The 22,848-nt window shown below is 42.8% G+C and overlaps 1 protein-coding gene across 8 annotated transcripts in view; it reads right to left on the reverse strand.

Annotated features, from left to right (window-relative positions):
• LOC147014718 (sodium/calcium exchanger 3-like) overlaps nucleotides 1-22,848 on the reverse strand; it is a 412,647-nt gene that overhangs the window by 307,611 nt on the left and 82,188 nt on the right. For all 8 annotated transcript variants that reach the window (XM_085852870.1, XM_085852868.1, XM_085852872.1 and 5 more), the window contains one exon: nucleotides 15,612-15,680. The gene's annotated coding sequence lies outside the window, so the exon portion shown is untranslated. The remainder of the gene's footprint in view (nucleotides 1-15,611; nucleotides 15,681-22,848) is intronic.

Here is a 22,848-nt window from a genome sequence, read left to right on the forward strand (position 1 = left end):
GAGAGAGAGAGAGAGAGAGAGAGAGAGAGAGAGAGAGAGAGAGAGAGAGAGAGAGAGAGAGAGAGCAGAAAGATAGATAGAGGGAGAGAGAGAGAGAGAGAGAGAGAGAGAGAGAGAGCAGAGAGAGAGAGAGAGAGAGAGCAGAGAGAGCAGAGAGTGCAGAGAGTGCAGAGAGTGCAGAGTACAGAGAGTGCAGAGAGTGCAGAGTGCAGAGAGTGCAGAGAGAGAGAGAGAGAGCAAAAGATTGTGAGAGGAATGGAAAGAGAAGGGGATGAGGATTTCTCAGAGATTCGAGTAAGGACAGTGAGGGAAGAGAATGTGGGGAGAGGGTAGAGGTGTAAAAGTCCCACCATATTTGTGTACATAAAACATAGATGGCTTTATATAGTTTGCACAATGATATTCTGACAGTCAAAAAGTATGTTTTCCAATGTCTAGTCGGGTCAGAGAGAAAAGCACCTCATGGACAAGGACATTGAACAAATTGTCACAGGCCTTTAAATTACAATGAACAAATTGTCACAGGCCTTTAAATTGAAGACCTGGGTCACAGCACTTAGACTACTTACTCTCACAGCTTTGTATTTCCTGCCCTCTATTAATGCTTCCTACAATCTCATTGTCCTCACCTGTCAAAATCTCATTGGCATCTCAACATGCAGAACCTTTTTGGTGAAAGCCCTCTTTCCCCTTTTATCCATCAGACTTAAAGCATAAGATATATGAGATACCCAAAAAAGAAACAACAACAACAACAACAAGACTTTGGCTTGGCACAGCGAACAAAACACAAATAAGTTCCGAGCACTTAAAAGGGTTGATCTGTTGAGGATACCAGGTTCAAATCACGTATAACATCTGGATTTGTCCATTAACCACCAATGTCCTTGTAACTTATGCTCGAGCATACTGTTGTCTACTAATGTCTTTATCAATGTATGCAATGAATGAACAAATTATATCATGAGCTTGAGATTAATTGGAAAAAAAAGTAAATATGCATACATTAAAAATTATATATATATATATATATATATATATATATATATATATATATATTAGTGGGGCAACTTAGCTAAATATAGCATAACAATTGTGCATTTTGTGAGAAAAGCACCAAATTTGGCACACAAGTGGCCGATCATATTATGAACAGATTTGGATATTGGGCCATCTCAAAATTTTTGATGGCAGTGGAAAATGGCTGCCACAGCCATCAGCGGCTGAATTTGAGATGGCTCAATATCCAAATCTGTTCATAATATAAATAGGCTACAAGTGTGCCAAATTTTGTGCTTTCCTCACAAAATGCACAATTGTTATGCTAAGTTGTCCCACGAAATACATATATATATATATATATATATATATATATATATATATATATAAATATATATATATATATATATATATATAAATATATATATATATATAAATATATATATATATATATATATATATATATATATATATATATATATATATACACATATAGAAAGACCCACCCAGATCTCTCACCTGTGAAAGGAAGGAATAACCAATCAGCTCTCACCTCATCAACTAAACCCAGGTAGCGGGGATTATATAAATAATTGACAACTCCCACACTCCTCCAGCCGAAGAAGTTGCATAAAGCAACCCAAAAAGACCTACACAAGGTAAGCGCTTTGGAGTGTGGGATTAACAAAGCACATGCGGTGCCATTTATACATAACATTGAGATATTAATCATCCTGATTAATAACACCTGGATTGACATCACCTTATCAATTAACTGATACTCCTAATTGCTTCCTTGATACGTTCTGTGAAAGTGCTTGATGTGATTAGCACGTGCAGTGTGTTTACGGATGTTTGAGCTGGTGACGTAATGCTTGATACGCCGGGTGTAAATCGATATGTCTATTAATTGAATTGTCATTTGAATACCAGGCCTCTTGCAGCTGTCTGGACGTTCGGTTGTCCGCTTGCCCGATCATTTCAGCCTCGGTGAACACGAATTGATGGTCTTGTCCGATGCTGTGCATTGCGACCTGGGAAAGCGAATCCTTTCTACGTACGGCTAACTGGTGTTTGTGTAGCCTTGTTTTTAGTCTCTTCGAGGTCTCTCCAATGTAGAGGGCTGCGCAGTTGCTGCAATTTATTTTATAAATGACATGATTTGTCCTCCCGATTCAATCGGTCTTTTGGTTGCATGATCCTGTGTATAAATGGTAGCCTCAGGACTCTGTGCAATGCCGACTTCAAACGGGCCTAACAGGCGAGCGGAAGCTTCTGATACGTTGGTCACGTTTGGAAGGGCACACCAGAACTTTGGTTTGAGTTGTGTAGACTCATCATTTACCCTCCTCCACATACAATTCTTCACAAAACTGTTTGGGTTACCATTTGAATCGTGAATGGAACTTTCGAAGAAAGTTCCTTTCTTCTTTTTCCACATAACTACAGTGTGTTTTGACCTATCGGAAAAGGGTTCGCAGGCAACTTTGCTTATGAGCCACAGGATGGTTATGCCATAATGCAGAATCTGGCTGGTATTGGTTGCCACCATTGCATATACATATATATATATATATATATATATATATATATATATATATATATATATATATATAGATATAGAGATATAGTGAGAGAGAGGGAGAGAGAGGGAGAGAGAGAGAGATATATATATATATATATCTATATATCTCTTCTTCTTTCGGCTGCTCCGGTTAGGGGTCGCCACAGTGGATCATCCGTATGATCCGCAAAGTGATTTGGCACATTTTTTACGCCGAATGCCCTTCCTGACGTAACCCTGGTCGCCTCTTACGACACAGGGATATGGTACACCTATTTTAACCGGGGTATACACCGGCCCAGTACACTGGTGCTCATTTCGCCGACCTCAGAAGGATGACAGGCTGAGTCAATCCCCTGGTGTATTAATTCAGTGGCCCAACGAGGCTTGAACTCAGGACCTTTTGGATCCCAAGCAGCTGCCCTTACCACTGTGCCAACACCAGGATATATATATATATATATATATACATATACATATATATATATATATATATATATATATATATATATATATATACATATATATATATATATATATATATATATATATATTAAAATTCACACATTGCTAAAATGGCTAATGTAATAAGTACCAAAATATAATTTCACAAAAACAAAACTTAGGGATAAACAGGTGGATCTGTTTTTGCACAGTATACATGCTGATTGATGCACAAGTTGTAAAATCAAGACGATTTTAAAAAAAGAAATCAAAATATAAATGAAGTTGTGAGCTATTGCACCTAATTTATGATTAAGAGAGACATTATTATTGAAAAAGCAACACATATTTACATATACACTCAGTGTACAAAACATTAGGAACACCTTATTGAGTTGCACCTCCTTTTGCCTTCAGAACAGCTCAATTTGTCGTAGCATGGACTCCACAAGTTGTCGAAAGTGTTCCACAAGGATGTTGGCTCATGTTGACTTCAATGCTTCCCACAGTTGTGTCAAGTTGGCTGGAAGTGGATCTCGACTCTGAATGGCTCGTTCCATTTCATTCCACAGATGCTCAATTCGATTGAGATCTGGTGACTGGAAAGGCCACTGCAGTAAGCTCAGTTCACTGTCATGTTCATGGAACCATTCCTGGACTATCCTAGCCTTGTACCATGGGGCATTATCCTGCTGAAGAAATCCATTCGCAGATGGATACACTGCTGCCATGAAAGGATGCACCTGATTGGCAATGATGTTCAGATATCCTGTGACATTCAAACGTTGCTCCACTTTTATCAAGGGGCTCAATGTGTGTCATGAAAACACACCACCATCACCACCACCCCACTACCACCAGCCTGCAATGTTGACACACGGCATGATGGATGCATGTACTCATGTGGTTTTCTCCATACCCTAGTCCTCCCATCAGCGTGAAACAGCAGGAACTGGGACTCATCAGACCAGGCAATGTTTTTCCAATCCTCTAATGTCCAGTGTTTTCATTCCTTAACCCACTGCAAATGCAGATTCTTTTTTTCGTGGAAAGAAGTGGAACTCTGTACGGTCGTCGGCTGCCATACCCAATTTGTGTCAAGGTATGACGAGTTGAGCATTATTTTATGGGTCTTTTGGCACCAATGTTGTACTGGACTGTCAATTGACTAACTGTAGCCCATCTGTTGCTCTGCACAATTCGTGTCAGCCTCCTTTGGCCTCTTTCATCAATAAGCCGTTTTTCAATCACTGGCTGGATGTCCTTTGGGTGGTGGACCATTCTTGACACACATGGGAAACCATTGAGCATGCAAAACCCAGCAACGTTGCAGTTCTTGACACACTCAAACTGGTGCACCTGGCTGGCACCGACTACGATACCCTGTTGAAAGGCACTTAAATATTTTGGCTTACCCATTCACCCCCTGAAAGGTACACATCCATATCCATGCCTCAATCATCTCAAGGCTTAAAATAAATCCTTCTTTAACTTGTCTCCTTCCCTTCATCTCCACTGATTGAAGTGGATTTAACAGGTGCAATCAATAAGGGATCACAGCTTTCACCTGGATTCACCGAATCAGTCTATTTCATGGAAAGAGCCGGTGTTCCTAATGTTTTATACATTGAGTGTATACGCATACGCATATACATATATCCTGTCGGACCCCACTATTCGCAGACCCAACATATTCATGGGTCAAAATGTGACCTGCTTCTACATTCGAGCTTCGCGTAACCACCAGAGCAGCTTCCTGAGCAAGGGTTATACTGGGTGGTTTGCCATTGCCATCTTCCCAGCATGAGTTAGGGTAGGGATTTGCAAGTTGTTCATGGTGCTGGCAACAGATCACCTACTCTTTACGAAGGACACCGTGGGGTCTTTAACATCCAACAACTAATGCCGACAGACAGGACGCCCGTTTAAGATCCATCCAAGGGACGGCACACATATTGATGAATCACCCTGCCTGTAAAACAGTTTATAGCTGGGCCGAGACTCAAACCAAGGCAAGACAGCTTTGAAGCGAGTGTGCGTAGAGTCCAGGCCATCACCGAATACTAACTGGTCTTTTAAACGAAAAATCGCATTTGCAAGCACTCTCGTAAATTCACAAAGCATGAAGAAAGGCGCACAACATATTCTTTTCTCAGTGACCTGATTATTCAAAACAACATATAAAAATACACACTTAATGAATAAATGCACATCAGTACGCGATACCCAACCGACGAAGCGAAATATCTGGGCGAGTCATGCCCGAGTGCAAACCTATCCAGCCGAGTCTGTCACGCAATTTGAAGGAAATGGGCGAGTCTGCAATCACAGCAAGCACTTGCAATCGACCTTTGAATAGTTTTAAAGTGAACAGAAGGTAAAATTACAGAAACTGAGAATTACTGCAAAGGAAGGGCAAGGACTTCGCATCTGAGTTTTGGCCAATAATGTTCAGGGCATGGCCGCCTTCACATAAATTATTGGGAAATATGTGAGTTTCTTTTGCCAATGCAAGGATATTAAATGAAAAAAAAAACCCAGTAATAATCAGATGTACCATTTCAAATTAAGTTGTTGATCGATCACTGGTGGTTCCTTCCAGGAACACAGCAAGATTGTTTCTCAGATGATTTTTCATGACCTTGGCATAAAAAAATGGGATCATAATTATGGACAACAAAGGTGTCCGATATGTTTTGTAGGAGGCTCACAATTCATGGAGTGACAACCATTGTCGTTGGAGAGGAGGAAGGGTCATAATCTGATGAGGTCGTAATCACTATGTTTCGGCCAAATTCGAAAATCTAAGTCCTCGTCCAAAGGTCTCTTCTTTCAGTATTTCCCCCAGATTAGTCTTTTCCCTCGATGGATTTACCATCAGATGAGGCAAGTTCGAATGCTTATAACTACGTCTGTAGTAATGATCACAAGTACTCGTGGAGTCGAGTGGTGTTCTGAAAAGTTTGAATTCGAGCGAAGTACTCGGGCTAACGGTGTCACAGAAAATTCCGTTTCACCATTTTCCTTGCCCAACATTTCGATCAACAAATTGGTCGGTGGCATCCTAATCCAGGTATGCAGCGTTTATAGATTTACACGACCGGTCAAAAGTTTTAGAACACCCCCATTTTTCAAGTTTTTACTGAAATTTAAGCAGTTCAAGTCCAGTGAATAACCTGAAATGGTACAAAGTGAAGCGGTAAACTGCCAGAGGTTTAAAAAAAAAAAGTTGACGTCACCAAAAACTGACAAATAATGTAAATTTCAGAGTTGTTAAAAAAGGCCCTTTTCACGGAACAAGTAATGGGTTAGCAACTGCAGCTGTTCTGCAGCAATGAAGTAAATTAAGCCTTGAAAGTTGATGCAAACAATTCCTACAGGTGTCCCAACTTTTGTTGATTAGTTACAAAACCTCTGTCTGCATAAAAGCAGTGTTGGAACAGACTGTGTTGCTGCACCCTCTGAAGCATAATTTGGACAATATTGCACTGCAGGAAGTAGTATATTGCTATCATAATGGCGAGAAAAAGACAATTAACAAAGGAAGACAGACAGACCATTATAACCCTGAAAAGTGTCAGTCATTCCTTTGGAGAAACTTGCAGATACCCGTCTAAGACGGGTATGGGGGATAGGACGGATCACAATACTTGGTTACGGTAGTTTCTTTGGATGTTTTGCGCTGCATTCAACAGCTCAGTTTATATTGGTGGCGTGTCTGGGAGCCCATGGTAGCATTTGAGGCCGGTCACTTTGGATTGTTGGCCTTGACACATCGTGCCGGATGAGAAACACCAATGATTTGACATTTTCATCGTTTCTATATTACCTCCATCAACAGATGAACAACATGGCAGGATAAAAGTCGTAAATGTTGAGTTGAACAAAAGTCCTGAACTCATGAACTTAGTGAAGTAAAGCACGTCGTCTGGGACCCAGCCGTCGGTTTGCCGCGGAACGCTGCTGATTGTGACGTCATCGATTCCCTCTGAAAGTTTTAACTATATTGGATTTTTTGAATCCGCTATCACCTGCGTATATATATATATATATATATATATATATATATATATATATATATATATATATATATATATATATATATATATATATATATATATATATATATATATATATATATATATATATATATATGGAACACATAATGTGAAGATTTTGGAAGTATGAACAGAATATGTTTGGAAAAAAATGTGTTAGAAGTTCCAGGCTTATGCCCATTATATTATGATCGCAAAGAAGCCAAGGTGTCAGTGAGTACAGTTTCCTACACCATCAAAAGGCACTTGGAAACTGGAGGAAACTCTGACAGGAAGAGGTCTGGCAGACCCAAAGCCACAACACAATCAGAAGACAAGTTTCTGAGTCAACAGCTTGCGTGAGAGGCGGCTCACAGGACAGCAGCTTCAAGCACAGCTTAACACTGGTCGAAGTAAGGAAGTCTCAGTTTCAACTGCGAAGAGAAGACTTCGAGCTGCAGGTTTGACAGGTCGAGTGGCAGTAAGAAAGTCATTGCTAAGATGGCAAAATACGAAAAAGAGGCTTGCCTGGGCCATGAAGCACCGCCAGTGGACTACTGAAAAATGGAAGAAGGTCTTATGGACCGATGAATCAAAATTTGAAGTCTTCGGTTCATCGCGCAGGGTTTTTGTACGCCATCGAGTAGGTGAAAGGATGGTTCCTCAGTGTGTGACACCAACTGTCAAACATGGAGGAGGAAGCATGATGACCTGGGGCTCTTTTGCTGGATCCAGAGTCGGCGACTTGCACAGAGTGACTGGCATCCTGAACCAAAAGGGCTACCACAGCATTTTGCAGCGTCATGCAATACTCTCTGGTCCACGCCAAGTTGGTCAGGGGTTCCTCCGACAAGATAACGACCCAAAACATACTTCCATTCTGTCAGAACTACCTTATATTAGAAGAAAAGAACAAGACGGAAGGCTTCAAATCATGGAATGGCCAGCACAGTCTCCAGACTTAAACTGCATCGAGCTGGTTTGGGATGAACTGGCCAGAAGGGTGAAAGCAAAGCAACCTACAAGTGCAACACATTTGTGGGAACTTCTGTAACAGTGTTGGGAAGAACTTTCCGAACAATATTTGATTTCCATAGTAGAAAGAATGGCACGAGTATGTTCGGCTGTTATATCTGCAAAAGGTGGCTACTTTGATGAGTCAAAAATTTAGATTAAATTTTGTTCAACAAAACGATTCCATGATTTCTTTTTTATCTGCAATTGTTTATTTGTTCTATGCTTTAATTTCAGCGTACATTGAAACATTAAACTCCTTAAATTTCAGAAAAAAACTGGAAAAATGGGGGTGTTCTAAAACTTTTGACCGGTAGTGTACGAGAGTTAGGCCTAATGCTTCACAAAGCTCCACATCGATTCATGTTAGCTTGGACTTGTCCTGCATGACTTGCGTGGTTACGCATGTTGTGACATTAACCTCATTTCACCCTTGCAATACATTCTGCAGATGCTGGTGGATGGTTCATGTGGCTAAAGTTGCTGGCTCATTCTATGAAGTTTGATGTTGTGAATTTTGTCGAATATAATAGATGGAGCAGTGAAAATAAGTATGTTCGATGAAATAAATGGCTCGACTTATAAATTGAACAAAATAAGTGTTTATGCTCAAGTCCCAAAAATGAAGGGGTGGGGAGATTACGTTGCCTTAACATTAGTGCAGCATTGTATTGAAAGCAAAAACACCTGAGAAAAAAATAAATAGTGAAAAGGTTGTCATGACACATTGATAAAAACTGCTGCTTTGAGAAATAAACAGGTCTGTTTTATGTGAACAGGCTGATGACACTGAGTGTTGCGCTTATGTGGCAGAACCTAAAATTGCATTCAGCAGTATGGAAAGTGTAATCTTCCCCCGGAGGAAAGCCGATGTGACCTCGGTATAAGCTTATTATGATTGTACTGGCAGGTACCTGCGGAAATTACCTGTAATGTAAGATGGGACTTCAAGTTTTCAACTCCCACAGCCCTCCGCCCCCCACCCCCACAACCACAAATGCAAATTACTCAACCCCACCTTCCAACACCAAGTTCTTCAGCCCCCCCCCCCACCCTCCACCAAACCCCAAGGATTCAATCCCCTCCCCCAAGCCTCAATCTCCCTCTGCCTACTCTCCGTCCTCCCTTCCCCCTTTCTTCCGTTCTTAACAATGCTCATGTTCCCATTCATTAAGAACAATGTTTAAAGCAAATAACGACAGACAACATTTAATTCACAACCTCACGGGATTCCGTTATTTCAAAATATGCGACGGAGGGATTATATAATGTCGGTTAAGTAATAATAAAAAACATATTAATGAGCGCAGATTTTGATGTGGTCGATAAACTTTGGTACATCACTGGTGGTGAAGGTTTTGGGCAAGTTTCATCAAAATTGTGAGTACAGTTTCAGAGAAGAGAGCAAATTCCTATTTTTGGGGGGGGGGGTTCAAACCCCAACCCCCACTCATAGACCGCTTAATGAAGGCAGATTTTAATGCAGTCAATACACTTTGGTACAATACGGGTAATTAAGGTTGTGGTCAAGTTTAATTGTGTGTGTACGTTTTTGAGGAGAGGAAATACCTTTTTTGGGGTGGGGGGGGTGAAAAAACCCCCGTAGGCCCCCTTAGTGAGTGCAGATCTTGATGTGGTCAATAAACTTTCGTTAGGCATCAGATATGAAGCTCGTGGCCAAGTTTGATCAAATCTTGTGTTCGGTTAAAGCAATAATGACTGAAGTGTTTACGGACTGTCCGACTCACTGACTGACTCACTCACTCACTCACTCACACACCTACGGACACTGCTCGATCGCATAAGCTTACCTGATTAAAGTCCAGGTGAGCTAAAATTAAATAGTACAGGACAGGTATAGATTTCCTTTTTTAAAGATTGAATACATGTCGTACGATTCCTGGGGACAATTTTCTTTGTGCGCACGCACGCACGCACGCACGCACGCACGCACGCACACACACACACACACACACAAATTCAAATTAGAAATGATCGCAGGGAAGATTTAAAAAAAATACAATGACGCAAACAACAGGAGAAAACAAAATCACAAGCTTTTGAGTACGTAACCCAAAGAGATTCTACTGCAAATTAGGGAAACAAAAGCAGAATGTCTCAACTCCCTCTGAAAAAGAAACACGAAAAAAATTCTGGAAAGGAATTTTTGAATATCGAAAATAACATAACAAAGAAGCCAATGGATCCCAAACTTGGAAAAGAAGAGGCAGCATCTTGAGGAAATGCCCCCCAGTGATTATTGATGAAGAAAAAAAAAGAAAAAAAAAATAATCAGAAAACAACTTTTAAAAATGCCAAACTTTAAAAGCCCAGGCTCAGATGGAATTCCAAACTTCTGGCTAAAACAACTTGATGCTCTCCACAATCACAAGGCCAGGACATTCAACGAACCGATCAAGGAGGAAAAGGCAGTGGATGAGTGGCTTGTAGAAGGAAAGACATTTCTCATCCCAAAATCTGAAGAAACCCAACTTCCTCACAAATACCGACCAATAACAGACAGAAAGTAATGGAGCCTACCAACAACATACAAACTTCAAACAAGAATCATCACAGAAATTATGTACCATCACCTAGGTACATTATGTAACACAACAAGGAGGTTTTGGAGGCAGAACAAAAGGGATGTCAGAAAGGTTGTTACGGAACAATTGACCACCCACTGTACCACTGAACAAGGCTGTACTTGAAAATTGCCAAATGTGAAGAACCAAATTGTCCACCGCCGACATAGACTATAAGAAAGCTTTCGATAGTGTCCCACATTTGTGGATGACAACATGCATGCAAATATACAAAATCAATCCCCAAATAATCAAAATGATTGAGAAAGCAATGGAGCTCTGAAATACCACATTGATATGACAGCACTCAGAAGGAAATAATGAAATACCAGATGTGAAGACACGGCGTGGGATCTTCCAGGGAGACAGTCTCTCTCCACTCTTGTATTGGCTGGCACTGCACCCATTGAGTAACCACATCAACAAACAAGGACACAGATACACCCGAACAACCAATAGAACAACATCCAAAGAAACAGGAAAGGTGACACACCTCCGAGACATGGATGATTTAAAGCTCTTCAGACCGAATGACAAAAAAAATTGACAGAATGTTCTATGAGGACATTCAAATGGAATTTGGACGAGATAAGTGTGCCAAGTGCACATTTACACAAGATAAACCAACAAAAACAGACAACGTAAAAATTGACCTTGAAACAACAATACAGTAATTAGAAAACGAAGCATCATACAAATACTGCAGAGTAAAAGAAGGCCACCAAATATGTCACAAACAAATGCACAAAACAACAATTGCCAAAGAATACCGACGTAGAACGAAGCTGACCCTGAAAACCTACCTCTCCCCAGGAAACAAAATCAAAGCCATAAATCAACTCGCAGTACCAGGGTTCCAATGCAGCTGTGGAATAATAAATAGGCCCCAATCAGAAATCAATACGTTCGACATCAAAACAAGGAAGCTCCTCACTATCCACAAAAACCAATGCATCCCGATAATGTACCTGCTGAGGAAAGGAGGAGGCGGCGGCCTGATGGAACTCAATCAAGTGCACAGAGCAACTGTGCACTTGATTGAGCAACAAAATAATCACTACACACTGTCGGATTAGCAGAGTATGTGACAAGTTCAACAGAATACCGGATACAATTTGTACACGAGCACGAACACAACAAAACCAGAAAAGGTATCCCTCACCCACCCAGCAAAAAACTTCCAAAAAAAAAAAGGTGCGAATAGAAGATGTCACACAATAAACTGAAACAGCCACAACTACAGTCCCGTCGGGGTCTATGGGGGTCCACTGGGGGAGGGTGTCCTCCCAAAATAGGTGTTTGCTTTCTTAGAAACTACACACATGATTTCGATGAAACAAGCAAACAAACAAAAGAATTTGGATCGAAGGGGGTGTATGGGGTGGTTCCACTCCAAAAAATGTATTTGCTTCCATTTCTAAAAGCACACAACACAATTTTGATTAAACTTGACCACAACCTTCATCACCTGTGATGTACCAAAGTTTGCTCACGGCATAAAAAAAAAAAAAATCCATCGGTGCTTACTTTCTTCTCCGTTACATATTTTGTGGGTCATCCACGCCTACCAGTGGTTCCCTGGTTTTCTTATCCAGCCGCTACGAGGTGAACACCCAGGTTTATTGCCCCTATTTTTATTATTTTTGGGAGTGACCACAGCAGCGGACTGTGTCCTACACACCGCTTCAATAAAGGGATGAGCAATTATTTTTTAGAACTAGAACTACAATGGTTGTCCCTCCATTAGTTATAACACAGAATGGATTAGGAGGCAACGTAACAAAAGGAGCAGCGGAAGGAGAAGGGGAAAATACCAACAGCAGGGTTGAGGGACAAAATAGTCAAAGACAGACAAATAAGTGATGCGGATAATGATGAGCGGTTACGGATTTTTTTTTTTTTTGATGCAGGTAACAATGATGGGTCGGGGGGTTATTTTCAGTTTTAGTTATTACTTCAGTTAATTTGTATAATAGAAAGAGGTTTTTGTTTTTTATGTAATTTTGTTTTTAGCCTGAGTTTTCAAGGCTGCCTCATGTGATAATACAGAAATGTGGCTCATCATTTTCTCATGCATTTCTAAAAGTAACAAGAATAATAAAAACGAGAAGAGCACTCGGTAGAGCGCATACCTCCGCCATGTAATGCCTGATCCACGAGAACATATCAGGCCCAATACATTTTTGAAATATCGTGCTATACAGAACTATATCGTTTTTGGCCCCATCTCTCAATGGTGAAGAATCACTTTGAAAATTAAATAAATCTCGTATCCAGATTTGGATTTGGATCTTCACCAAAATCAAAACAATTCATCGTGGTCACACACCCAACTTGTCTGCCAAGTTTCATCCGAATCCGTCTACAACTTTTTGAGATCACGTACTGTATATCATTTTTGGCCCTCTCTCTCTCAATAGTGAAGAATCACTTTAAAAACTCTAGTAGTCGAATCCGGACCCGGATCTTCACCAAAATCTAATCAGTTCGTCCTTGTCGCACACCCAACTTGCCGACCAAATTTAATCTGGATCTGTCCACAACCTTTTGAAATATCCTGCACACGGACAAACAAGCAGAGCATGACACTTGCAAAATCCATAAAATTAATTTGATCTCAAAAGTAATTGGTGGTTGAATTTAATGACTAAATGTGAAACTCCACTTCAAATTTCAAGTCAATCAGATGAAAATTGTGGATTTTAGAACTACCACCTTAGTTGTTGATCTCGAGCATATGTTGACCTTTTGGTCAATGTTGACTTAAAAAATAATTGGCTGGTTGAATTCATTGACCTGAAATATAAATCCTCTTCAAATTTCAAGTCAATCGGATGAAAATTGAGGATTTTAGAAATCTCACCAAAGTTGTTGACCTTGGGCCTATGTTGACCTTTTGACCTCAAAACAATAGGCTTGTTCTTTATGGCAAACTCTACCATGTGGTGAAGTTTCGTGAAGATTGGTTGAAAATTGTGACCTGTCGGCGATAAACAGACAGACAGACAGACAGACAGACAGACAGACAGATAGAATCACAAAATCGATGAACCAATATACTTGAAATATCTTCGATTTTGCAAGTAACAAACAAACAGACAGAGAGGGGTGAAAACATAACCTCCTTCACCTTCGGTGGCAGAGGTAATAATATAAATGCATGGAGAGAAATACGTGGTGGAGCTGCAGAGCTAAGGAAAGTTGTGGAGAGCTGTAGCTGAAGAGGAATGACCTCGGTTTGACATCACAGAGACAGGAACTGAAATGGAGAGATTGGAAGAGACCGAGCATCTCAAAAAAGTCATTCCATGCCAACTCACCGAGTGGTCCCCAGGTGATGGTCTCAGACTTTGATGAAAATAAATTGATAAAAACACGTTAGTGTAAAATTGCGTGATAAATATTTCAGCTCAATCTCAAAGTGGTTTTGGGGGTTATGTCCCACCCACCCCCCTCTTCCCCCTACCTCACCACTACTTCTCAAATAGTGTGCCATGTCCAATTTGTGGACTTGTGAATCACATCTGTTATTCACATTTTGGGAATATGGTATCTTGAACCTGGATAGAAATAGAAAACTAAAGACTTTGATCCCTGGGTATTTATTAATCTCACATTTCACAATCTGTCCTCAAAAATGGTACTTTGTTTTACCACTTTCAACTTACAGGGATCGCAGAATGAACATTTTGTTTTTACTTTTTGAGACTTGGAGACTCATTGAATGCCCACATTAAAAGGATAAACAAAGTTGGACAAAGTCAAAAAGAAACAAACAGATAGGCTGAAACAAACAAAGGGAAACAATACAAACAAACAAATGAAAAATCACTCATGGAGCGACACTTGGCAAAACAGAACAAAGCAGAACGACACTCGGTAGGGCGCATCCCTCCGTCAGAATGAACAGTTTACATTTTGTAACCCACTGATGGGCTGGATCTGAACCAAAATCGAATTCACTTGTTCTTGTCACCTAACAAATTCATCCACTTGGTTTTGTCATAAATCGTCCACAACTTTTTGAGATATACATATATATTATATATATATATATATATATATATATATATATATATATATATATATATATATATATATATTTTTGACATATCTCTCAATTTTAGAAATTAGGCCTATGTTGACCTTTTGACCTTAAAAAATAATTGGTGGTTGAATTAATTGACCTGATATACAAATCCTGTTCAAATTTCAAGTCTATTGGATGAAAATTGAGGATTTCAGAAATTGCACCCAAGTTGTTCGCCTTTGGCCTATGTTGACCTTTTGGCATATGATGACCTCAAATATAATTCCTGGTTGTATTCAGTGAGCTGAAATGAAAATGCTGTTCAAATTTCAAATAAATCGGATGAAAATTGACAATTTAAAAAATTTAGCCGATGTTAACCTTTTGCTTATGTTGACCTTTTGGCCTATGTTGACCTTTTGGCCTATGTTGACCTCAAAAAATGATAGTTGGTTGAATTCAGTGACATGATATGCAAATCCTCTACAAATTTGAAGTCAATCGGCTGAAAACTGAGGATTTTAGAAATCAGAAAAAGTTGTTGACCTTTGGCCAATGGTGACCTTTTGACATTTTGACCTCAAAAATAAATAGGATTCTGTCAGACCACCAACTCCACCATTTGGTGTAGTTTCGTGAAGATCGGTTTGAAATTATGACCTGTTGGCGATTAAAGGGGAGTGGACAGACAAACGGAAGCAATCAACATACCTGTCAAAAAAAAAATGTTTTTTTTTTTTTGCAAAGTAATAAAGACAGACAAATAAGATGGACAAACAGTTGAAGGGATGGATAGACAAAGACATGGACAAACACATCGACTGACAGACAGACGGACAAGGTGACGGACAAACTGTGCAATGTTGTCTTGCAACAACAAAATGGTTGCAAAATGAGAACGTTCATTCATAGGTAAACCGCAAACATGAACAACCAACCTCATAATGAGCTTCCAATGTGGTTTTACGTTTGGTCTTATCGAAGAGAGCATCGAGACCAGGATCAATCTGCAAATGAAGAGAGATGATTAAAACAAAGGTCAAAAATCAGATTTAAAAAAAAAAATCTGTTGCTCTTTTCATCATCAGGAGAATAAACAATCCCAACGATAATTATAATTATTGGACCTGTGTGTGTGTGTGTGTGTGTGTGTGTGTGTGTGTGTGTGTGTGTGTGTGTGTGTGTGTGTGTGTGTGTGTGTGTGTGTGTGTGTGTGTGTGTGTGTGTGTGTTTGTTGTGCTGCTCCTCCTGCAGTTCTGGGCAGATTACATCCATACTTGCTACATAGGATCAGCATGATCCCAATTCATGTATAGGGGTATAACCTTTGCTGGTGTTATTGGGGGAGGGAGTGGGGTGGGATGCATATTCACCATGTAAATGTGTACCGTGTAGCGCCGCCTCCAGGTGGGGGAGGGTATTACAAGTCTCCACCATTTACAGTGCAGGATTCCTGTCCCCACGTTTTCCAGTAGAGTGAGGTGTTTTGAATTATAAGCAGAAGGTATGTTTTTGCTTTGTGCACGTAACCCGGGTTATTTATTTTGCTTACACAGAACTGTCAGTTGCCTATACACCGCCCAAATAAAGGTATGCGTCAGAAGAACGTGTTGCATACTCGGAACAAGATCACCCGGAGGACGGGTACCCTGCTAGTTTTATTAAAGCACTGAACTTCGATCTAATTATAATTCTTGAAAGCTCTGCAGCATTAATGACATCCAGAAGTAACCCCAACTTTATCCACTGGTGGAACACACACCTCAAAAGGCCACCACATGTTCACACAATGTACACTCAACTCATCATAAATTATCACCTTCTAATGATGAGCTCACTTGATGTTTCACTGCATTATGTGAAAAGACACTTCATCTGACAATTCGTTAAACAATTGCTCACTTCAGCTCAAAAATATTGGAACGGACTCGGTCTCCCGAATAGGTCATGTGGAGGCGAGTCGGTTCATTCAGTTTCGTTGTGCAGATCACCAATCTAAACGAAATTCACCCTGTACATTCATGAGAACACACCATTGAAATTCCTACTTGTTTCCATATGCACAAGTTGATACACCGACAGTTATTACCATTTGAAATTACCGCCGTGAAGTGGGCGTGGCGCGCTTGTAATCGCGGAGGAAACAACGACCAGGAAACAACAAATCAAGATGGCGGCGCCCATGGTTGTCGTGTGATTTTGAGTGATTTTTGGTCTTTCAACAACCAAATATGCGTTGTTTCATACACTTGGGCGGGGAGGAAGATGAGAAAGTGAAGCAATTCACGGATAAGAGCTGGCTTAAGGTATGCGAGTGTGCGAAGGCTTGGTGCGATGCCCCAGATTGTGAAACTATCAACAAATGCCGTTTGCTGTCTGATCAAATTATGAAACTGCTGCCAATGACTGATCCTCCTGCGGGTGCCGGCTGTCACCGGTTCTGCTATGCGACGTTTTGTAACAAGGATCATATAAAACATACTGAAGCCAGGAAAAGGAAATCAGAAGCCAGCACTACTGCAGTTTCTGCTGGAGCCAGTGAGGTGGTGGGCAGACGAGAAGAAGAGGGGCACTCATACCACAAAATACATAGAAAATCCCTCAGAACCTCTGTAGAAAGGGTAGCTGGCAAATCAGCTGGTGTACTGCCAAGAATTTGTGTGATATGCCAGAAAAAAGACAAATTCATCCGTGTCAAAGGAAAATCTCAACGTGATCAGTTATCCCTGGCAGAAACACAGGATGGAGGAAAGCTGAGGGAAACTGCTGAGCAGAGGAGACATGAACGTGATGTGAGAATAATGACAACTATAAAGGATAAAGACTGTGTGGCGCTGGAAGTTTGTTATCACCGTAAATGTTATTACGAGTATGTGGATGATACATACCACAGACAGTGAAAGTAAACTCCAAACTCAGAAAGTGAACTATGACTCAACATTTGACATTTTCTGTGATAAAGTAATCCAGGTAAGACTCATTGATGGAAAGCAATCTATAAATATGAAGAAGTTGTGTGAGATGTTCAATGACCTACTCAGGGTATGCGAAGGTCAGGATAAGGCCAACTACCAGGCGACAAGACTGAAGAAAAGACTGCAGGAACGGTACCCAGACATGATTTTCTATTGTCCACCAAAAATGTCTGAGAGCGAAGTGGTGTACATGAAGGACATTGATATTGGTTCCATTGCTCAGGCTGCTGTTGTAGACAGTAGCTCGACAACAGAAACAGAGACAACTCCAGAGGATGAAGCCAGCCAGGGTCCACAAGCAGGGTGACTCATACCTCAATTTACATGTTCTATACTCGGGAGCACTCATGGTGAGGGATGACCTGAACAAACACCAAAGTGTGGACATTACATGGCCCTACTTGGAAATGGTGGAGCTAGCACTAGAGCTTATATGGGCAACTCGTACTTCGAACTGGCCGAAACACCTTGCGATCACGAGAGCGTCAATGCCCTGGTACTTTGCGTACGATCACCTAAACTATGCAAGGTACTTACTCGTTTACTGGCTGGAAATGGCCGGGCTGGAGCACTCCCACCCAGACACCTATCAAGCGTTCATGGACGGCAAATGGACTGCCCAACGGCATACTCATTATGGATTTAGTGGTGTTGCGTGTGATCAGATCATAGAGCAGACTTTAAATAGGGACAGCAAGACCAGTGGAGGCATCATTGGTTACACTCAGAAAAGCACAGCTGTGAAGAAGTGGATCCTGTCCCAACCAGCACGTGTGGAAATCGCAAGGAAATGTGAGTCCATGGCGGGTATCCACAACGAGCCCTGAATGAGAAAGGATTTGGATGTGTCGAGCTCGAAGAAGAACGAAGCAGTGGTGGTACAAGTGATGGACACAGTACCTCAAGTGATTAACCCTTTCTCCGGCGCTCACCTTGAACTCGTCAATATTAGTTCAGGTGTCATCGCACCGCCAGCCACTTCCGCGGACTTGATGGACGCGTATATCAAGGTAGAGAATGCTGTTGTGCAATTGATGCGTGATCGGCTTCTCTCGGGTGACGTCCCATTCTTCAGTCCGATTTCGAAGGCCAAATTGGCAACTTTCTCGAAGGCGCGAGGCAAGTCGGCGACTCCCCACCAGCAGACGCCGAAGGTTGAAATTGCGAATGAACGTCGTATTTTCACACGACTGCTGTTGATTGGCGAGAAAAGCAATGTAACACTCCACAATCTGCTCGCATACCCACTGGCGAACATATTGTTACGAATTTGGAATTCAATTACACACAACATACAGGTTCCCTTAGTCAGCTGTGTCGATAAGTGCATGTTCCCGAGATAGCTCACCTTCCATTGTTTAAATGTTTTGAAATCGATTAGATGCGCTGCGGATCGATTTAATAGTTAGGGAGCGAACAATGGAGACGTCCCTCCCCTTCTTCTGCGAAGAGGAAGAAGAACCCTGCGGTGACGTCAACAACTCCCTCCCACCCGTGGTTGAGCGGGGGGTGGATCACGAGAGCACGAGTCACGCCGGGTGCGGGGAAGGGGGTGCAAAGGATAAAGAAGACATCTTTTCTTTGTTCGTGTGGGAGTCCCGTGGTCGGGCTGAGTTCGTGTGCAGAGTTTGTGGGAGTCCCGTGGTCGGGCTGAGTTCGTGTGCAGAGTTTGTGGGAGTCCCGTGGTAGGGCTGAGTTCGTGTGCAGAGTTTGTGGGAGTCCCGTGGTAGGGCTGAGTTCGTGTGCAGAGTTCGTGAGCTGAGTTTGTGGGAGTCCCGTGGTAGGGCTGAGTTCGTGTGCAGAGTTCATGGGCTGAGTTTGTGGGAGTCCCGTGGTGGGGCTGAGTTCGTGTGCAGAGTTCGTGGGCTGAGTTCGTGGGAGTCCTGTGGTAGGGCTGAGTTTGTGGGCTGAGTTGGTGGGAGTCCGGTGGCAGAGTTCGTGAAGAGTCCCGTTCTGAGTCCCGTGTACAGAGTTTGTGTGCTGAGTCCGTGGGAGGAGTAAGCTTTTTGCTTCGGAGAGAGTAGTCGTTCAGCAGGCCATCGGGTCCTGCTTGGCTTGCTTGGCTTGAGGCCTTCGGAAGCTTTTTGCTTCGGCTGGCTCAGTGAGCTTCGGCTGCTGCTTTGTTTTGGAAGGAACTTGAGCCAGTTGTTCGGCTCGAGCTGCGAGTGGAGGCTTCTTCCTCTTCTTCCTCTCCTTCCTCTTCTTCTTGGTTGGTGGAGCTTTTCATTCTCCATTTTGTTTCTCGGCTTGGTGCGACGCATCGGCCTCTTCTTGGAGTTGGATCCTCGGGGAAGCGACGATCGACAGGAAGGATCGGCGCCTCGTCTCACCGGCACGTGAGAAGCGCGGGAGGATCGCGGGAGCTCGGGAAGGATCGCGGTGATTGGATCCAGCTCGCTCTCGCTGGAGCCCGGGTCCGGACAAGTTGAAGACCACACGAGGTGGAAAGGTTCGAGTCAAGCTCTGAGTTTCAGCTCACCTGTCCTCCGAGCTGGAGCTCGTGATTAAAGGCCTCAGCCACCGTTTCGTGTGTGTGTGTGTGTGTGTGTGTGTGTGTATGTGCGCGCGCGCGTGCGCGTGCGTGGGCCCGTCTCATAAGTCGGAACTGCTGTTAAGTGTAAATGACTGTACATAATAAGTAGACGGTTGTAGTTCTTTTGTCGTGCTTTCGTTGCTTGTATAATTGTATACGTGTTTTGCCTTATTTAATTGCATTCGTGTTTCGCCTTATTTAATTGCATTCGTGTTTCATTATAATAAATGTCCTTGTGTGAATGTAAACCTGCTCGTTGCGTCCATTCCCTCATTGACTGAACAGTTCGTGTGTTGGGAGTTAGAAAGCCGTTGGTTTGCCGTAATAGGGGGACATTTGGACCGACGGTTCTCGGCGATTACGCCGCTCGGAATCGCGCACGGACAGGCTCGCCTCGGCGGTTTGTTCCGTACGAGTTCCGTCGAGGGTGGAATACTCCGGTAGTTGGATCACGTGGGTATTTAGGTACATTGAAGATTGGCAATCGACCCTACCCCACATGATCTGCCGATTGGCGTATTTCGGTTCTTGTACAAGGACCCGTCGCTCGGAGTTATCCGGGCGGCAATCTATATTCCGGGCGATCGGTCGGGCCAACTCGACTTGCGGTTCCGTTCAGAGCGGTCGGTTGGCGGCTGACCCCCCGGCCCGTAACAATATCTTTCCCGCTGGCATCCGGTGATGGTTCGATTGCTAAGACGGACAAAGCCAAACTCCGCAACTATATACTGAAACTGTGGCCCGATTGCCATGTGGACGCTCGGCCTATCCAAGGTGCAACAATTGTGGATGGAATGGCCGTTATTCAGGCGATAGGGGCTGGTTCACTGCATAACACTTTCAGCAAACTGGAAGAGATGTTGCTCAACATCTTAGTGGCCAAAGCACGACATAACCAATCTTCGAGACTGGACGTGGTGTTTGATACTTACCCAAGTATCAGCATCATGTGCCTGGAGCATGCCAGACGAGCGGGCAGGGCGGGCGATCTTCAGGTGTGAACCATCTACGGGCGCGATCAAGCCCTTCCAAAATAGTGGGCCAATTATCTCCTGAGCGGAGCCAACAAGGAGGCGTTGATAGAGTTAATCATCGAATCGTGGACGAGAAACATCTCTCCATCAAAACTGGGCGACATGCTGTTGTACGTCAGTCATGCCGGCAAATGTGAGAAAAACAAGGCGTCGAATGGTGTCATGACTGTGTCGTCAGTACCTGAACTTGAATGTGACCATGAGGAAGCTGACACGAAGCTCCTGCTGCATGCCGCTCACGTGGGACAGAATGAAGAGTTGGTGCGCATAGAGAGTTTCGACATTGATGTGTTTGTGTTGGCATTGGCTCATTCGAAGTCGATTCTGGCGCGAAATTTCCATCTGGTCACAGGAAGTCCCAAGGACATTATCGTCGTTGACATTAGGAAGCTGAGTAATGCCCTGGAAAGTTCTGTCTGCGATGCGTTGATACGTTTGCACAATTTCACGGGAAGTGATACCACCAGTGCATTCCACGGTAAGGGCAAAACAAGGCCATTGGACTTGATGATGAAGGGTCCCCATCTCATCACCTGTTTCGGGAGCATTGGTTGAGGATTCACACCTTGATTGACCTTGATTGATTGAAAATCAATTTTCAATCAATGATTGAACACCTTGATTGCTTGAAAATTTTTGGAGTGGTCTCTTATTTTTTCCAGACCTCTGTATATCTCTGTGTATATCTCTGTGTATATCTCTATCTGTATATCTCTATCTCTCTCTCTCACCCCCCCCCCCCGACTTAGCATTGACTTTCGGCTCCTTTATATAGGCAACTCCGCATGCCCCCTGCTGTGCCAATCCCCCCCCCCATCCCCTTCTTACCTCATGCATACACTCCCACAGTGACAAGGTCACTCAAGCATCTCCTGCCATTACAATGCAGCCGTGTCCCATGTCGCTCATGTGAATACGTCATGTTGGGACCAACATGTGGGGATCAGACATGTGCACTCACCATTTTAACATGATCATGTGCAGGGGGTGGTTATGGGGGAGAGGTATGAGAAATTACAATGGGGTAGGATTGACAATGTTAATTACTGTCGGAAAAGAGAGAAAGGAGATAGACACAGGGGCTACAACAAGTAGCTTCCAATGCAACCGTTCCTGGTAGTTTCTAAACACACACACGCACACACACACACACGCACGCACGCACGCACGCACGCACGCACACACGCACACACACACACACTTTAAGGCCATTTTTCCCTGCTGGAGCAGGGGCTCGCCTTGTGGACCCCTTGACAATCATGGTTCCCTTTTTGAGGAATGTTTTTTATGGCCGGATGCCTTTCCTGACACTAACCCTTTCGTCGCCTCTTACGACGCGCAGGTATACGGTGTACCTATTCTAACCGGGGCACACACCAGGACAAGTACACTGCTACTCATTTCGCCGACCTCAGAAGGATGACAGGCTAAGTCGACACCACCTGGTGTTAATTCAGCAGCCAACGGGGCTCAAACTCAGGACCCTAGAATCCCAAGCCAGCCACCCGAACCACGAAGCCATCACCAGGCTTACTGGTAGTTTCGAAACAGGGTGAAAAAAACACCAGCTAACATTCATCAAGAGATAACTTCTTCTTCTCCTCTTCCCTTTTTATAGGGGGGAGGTCCGATG

The sequence above is a fragment of the Eptatretus burgeri genome, chromosome 13 (genome assembly GCF_056783735.1).
Source record: "Eptatretus burgeri isolate ZD-2024b chromosome 13, Ebu_testis_v1, whole genome shotgun sequence".
In the NCBI taxonomy this organism is placed as follows: domain Eukaryota; kingdom Metazoa; phylum Chordata; class Myxini; order Myxiniformes; family Myxinidae; genus Eptatretus; species Eptatretus burgeri.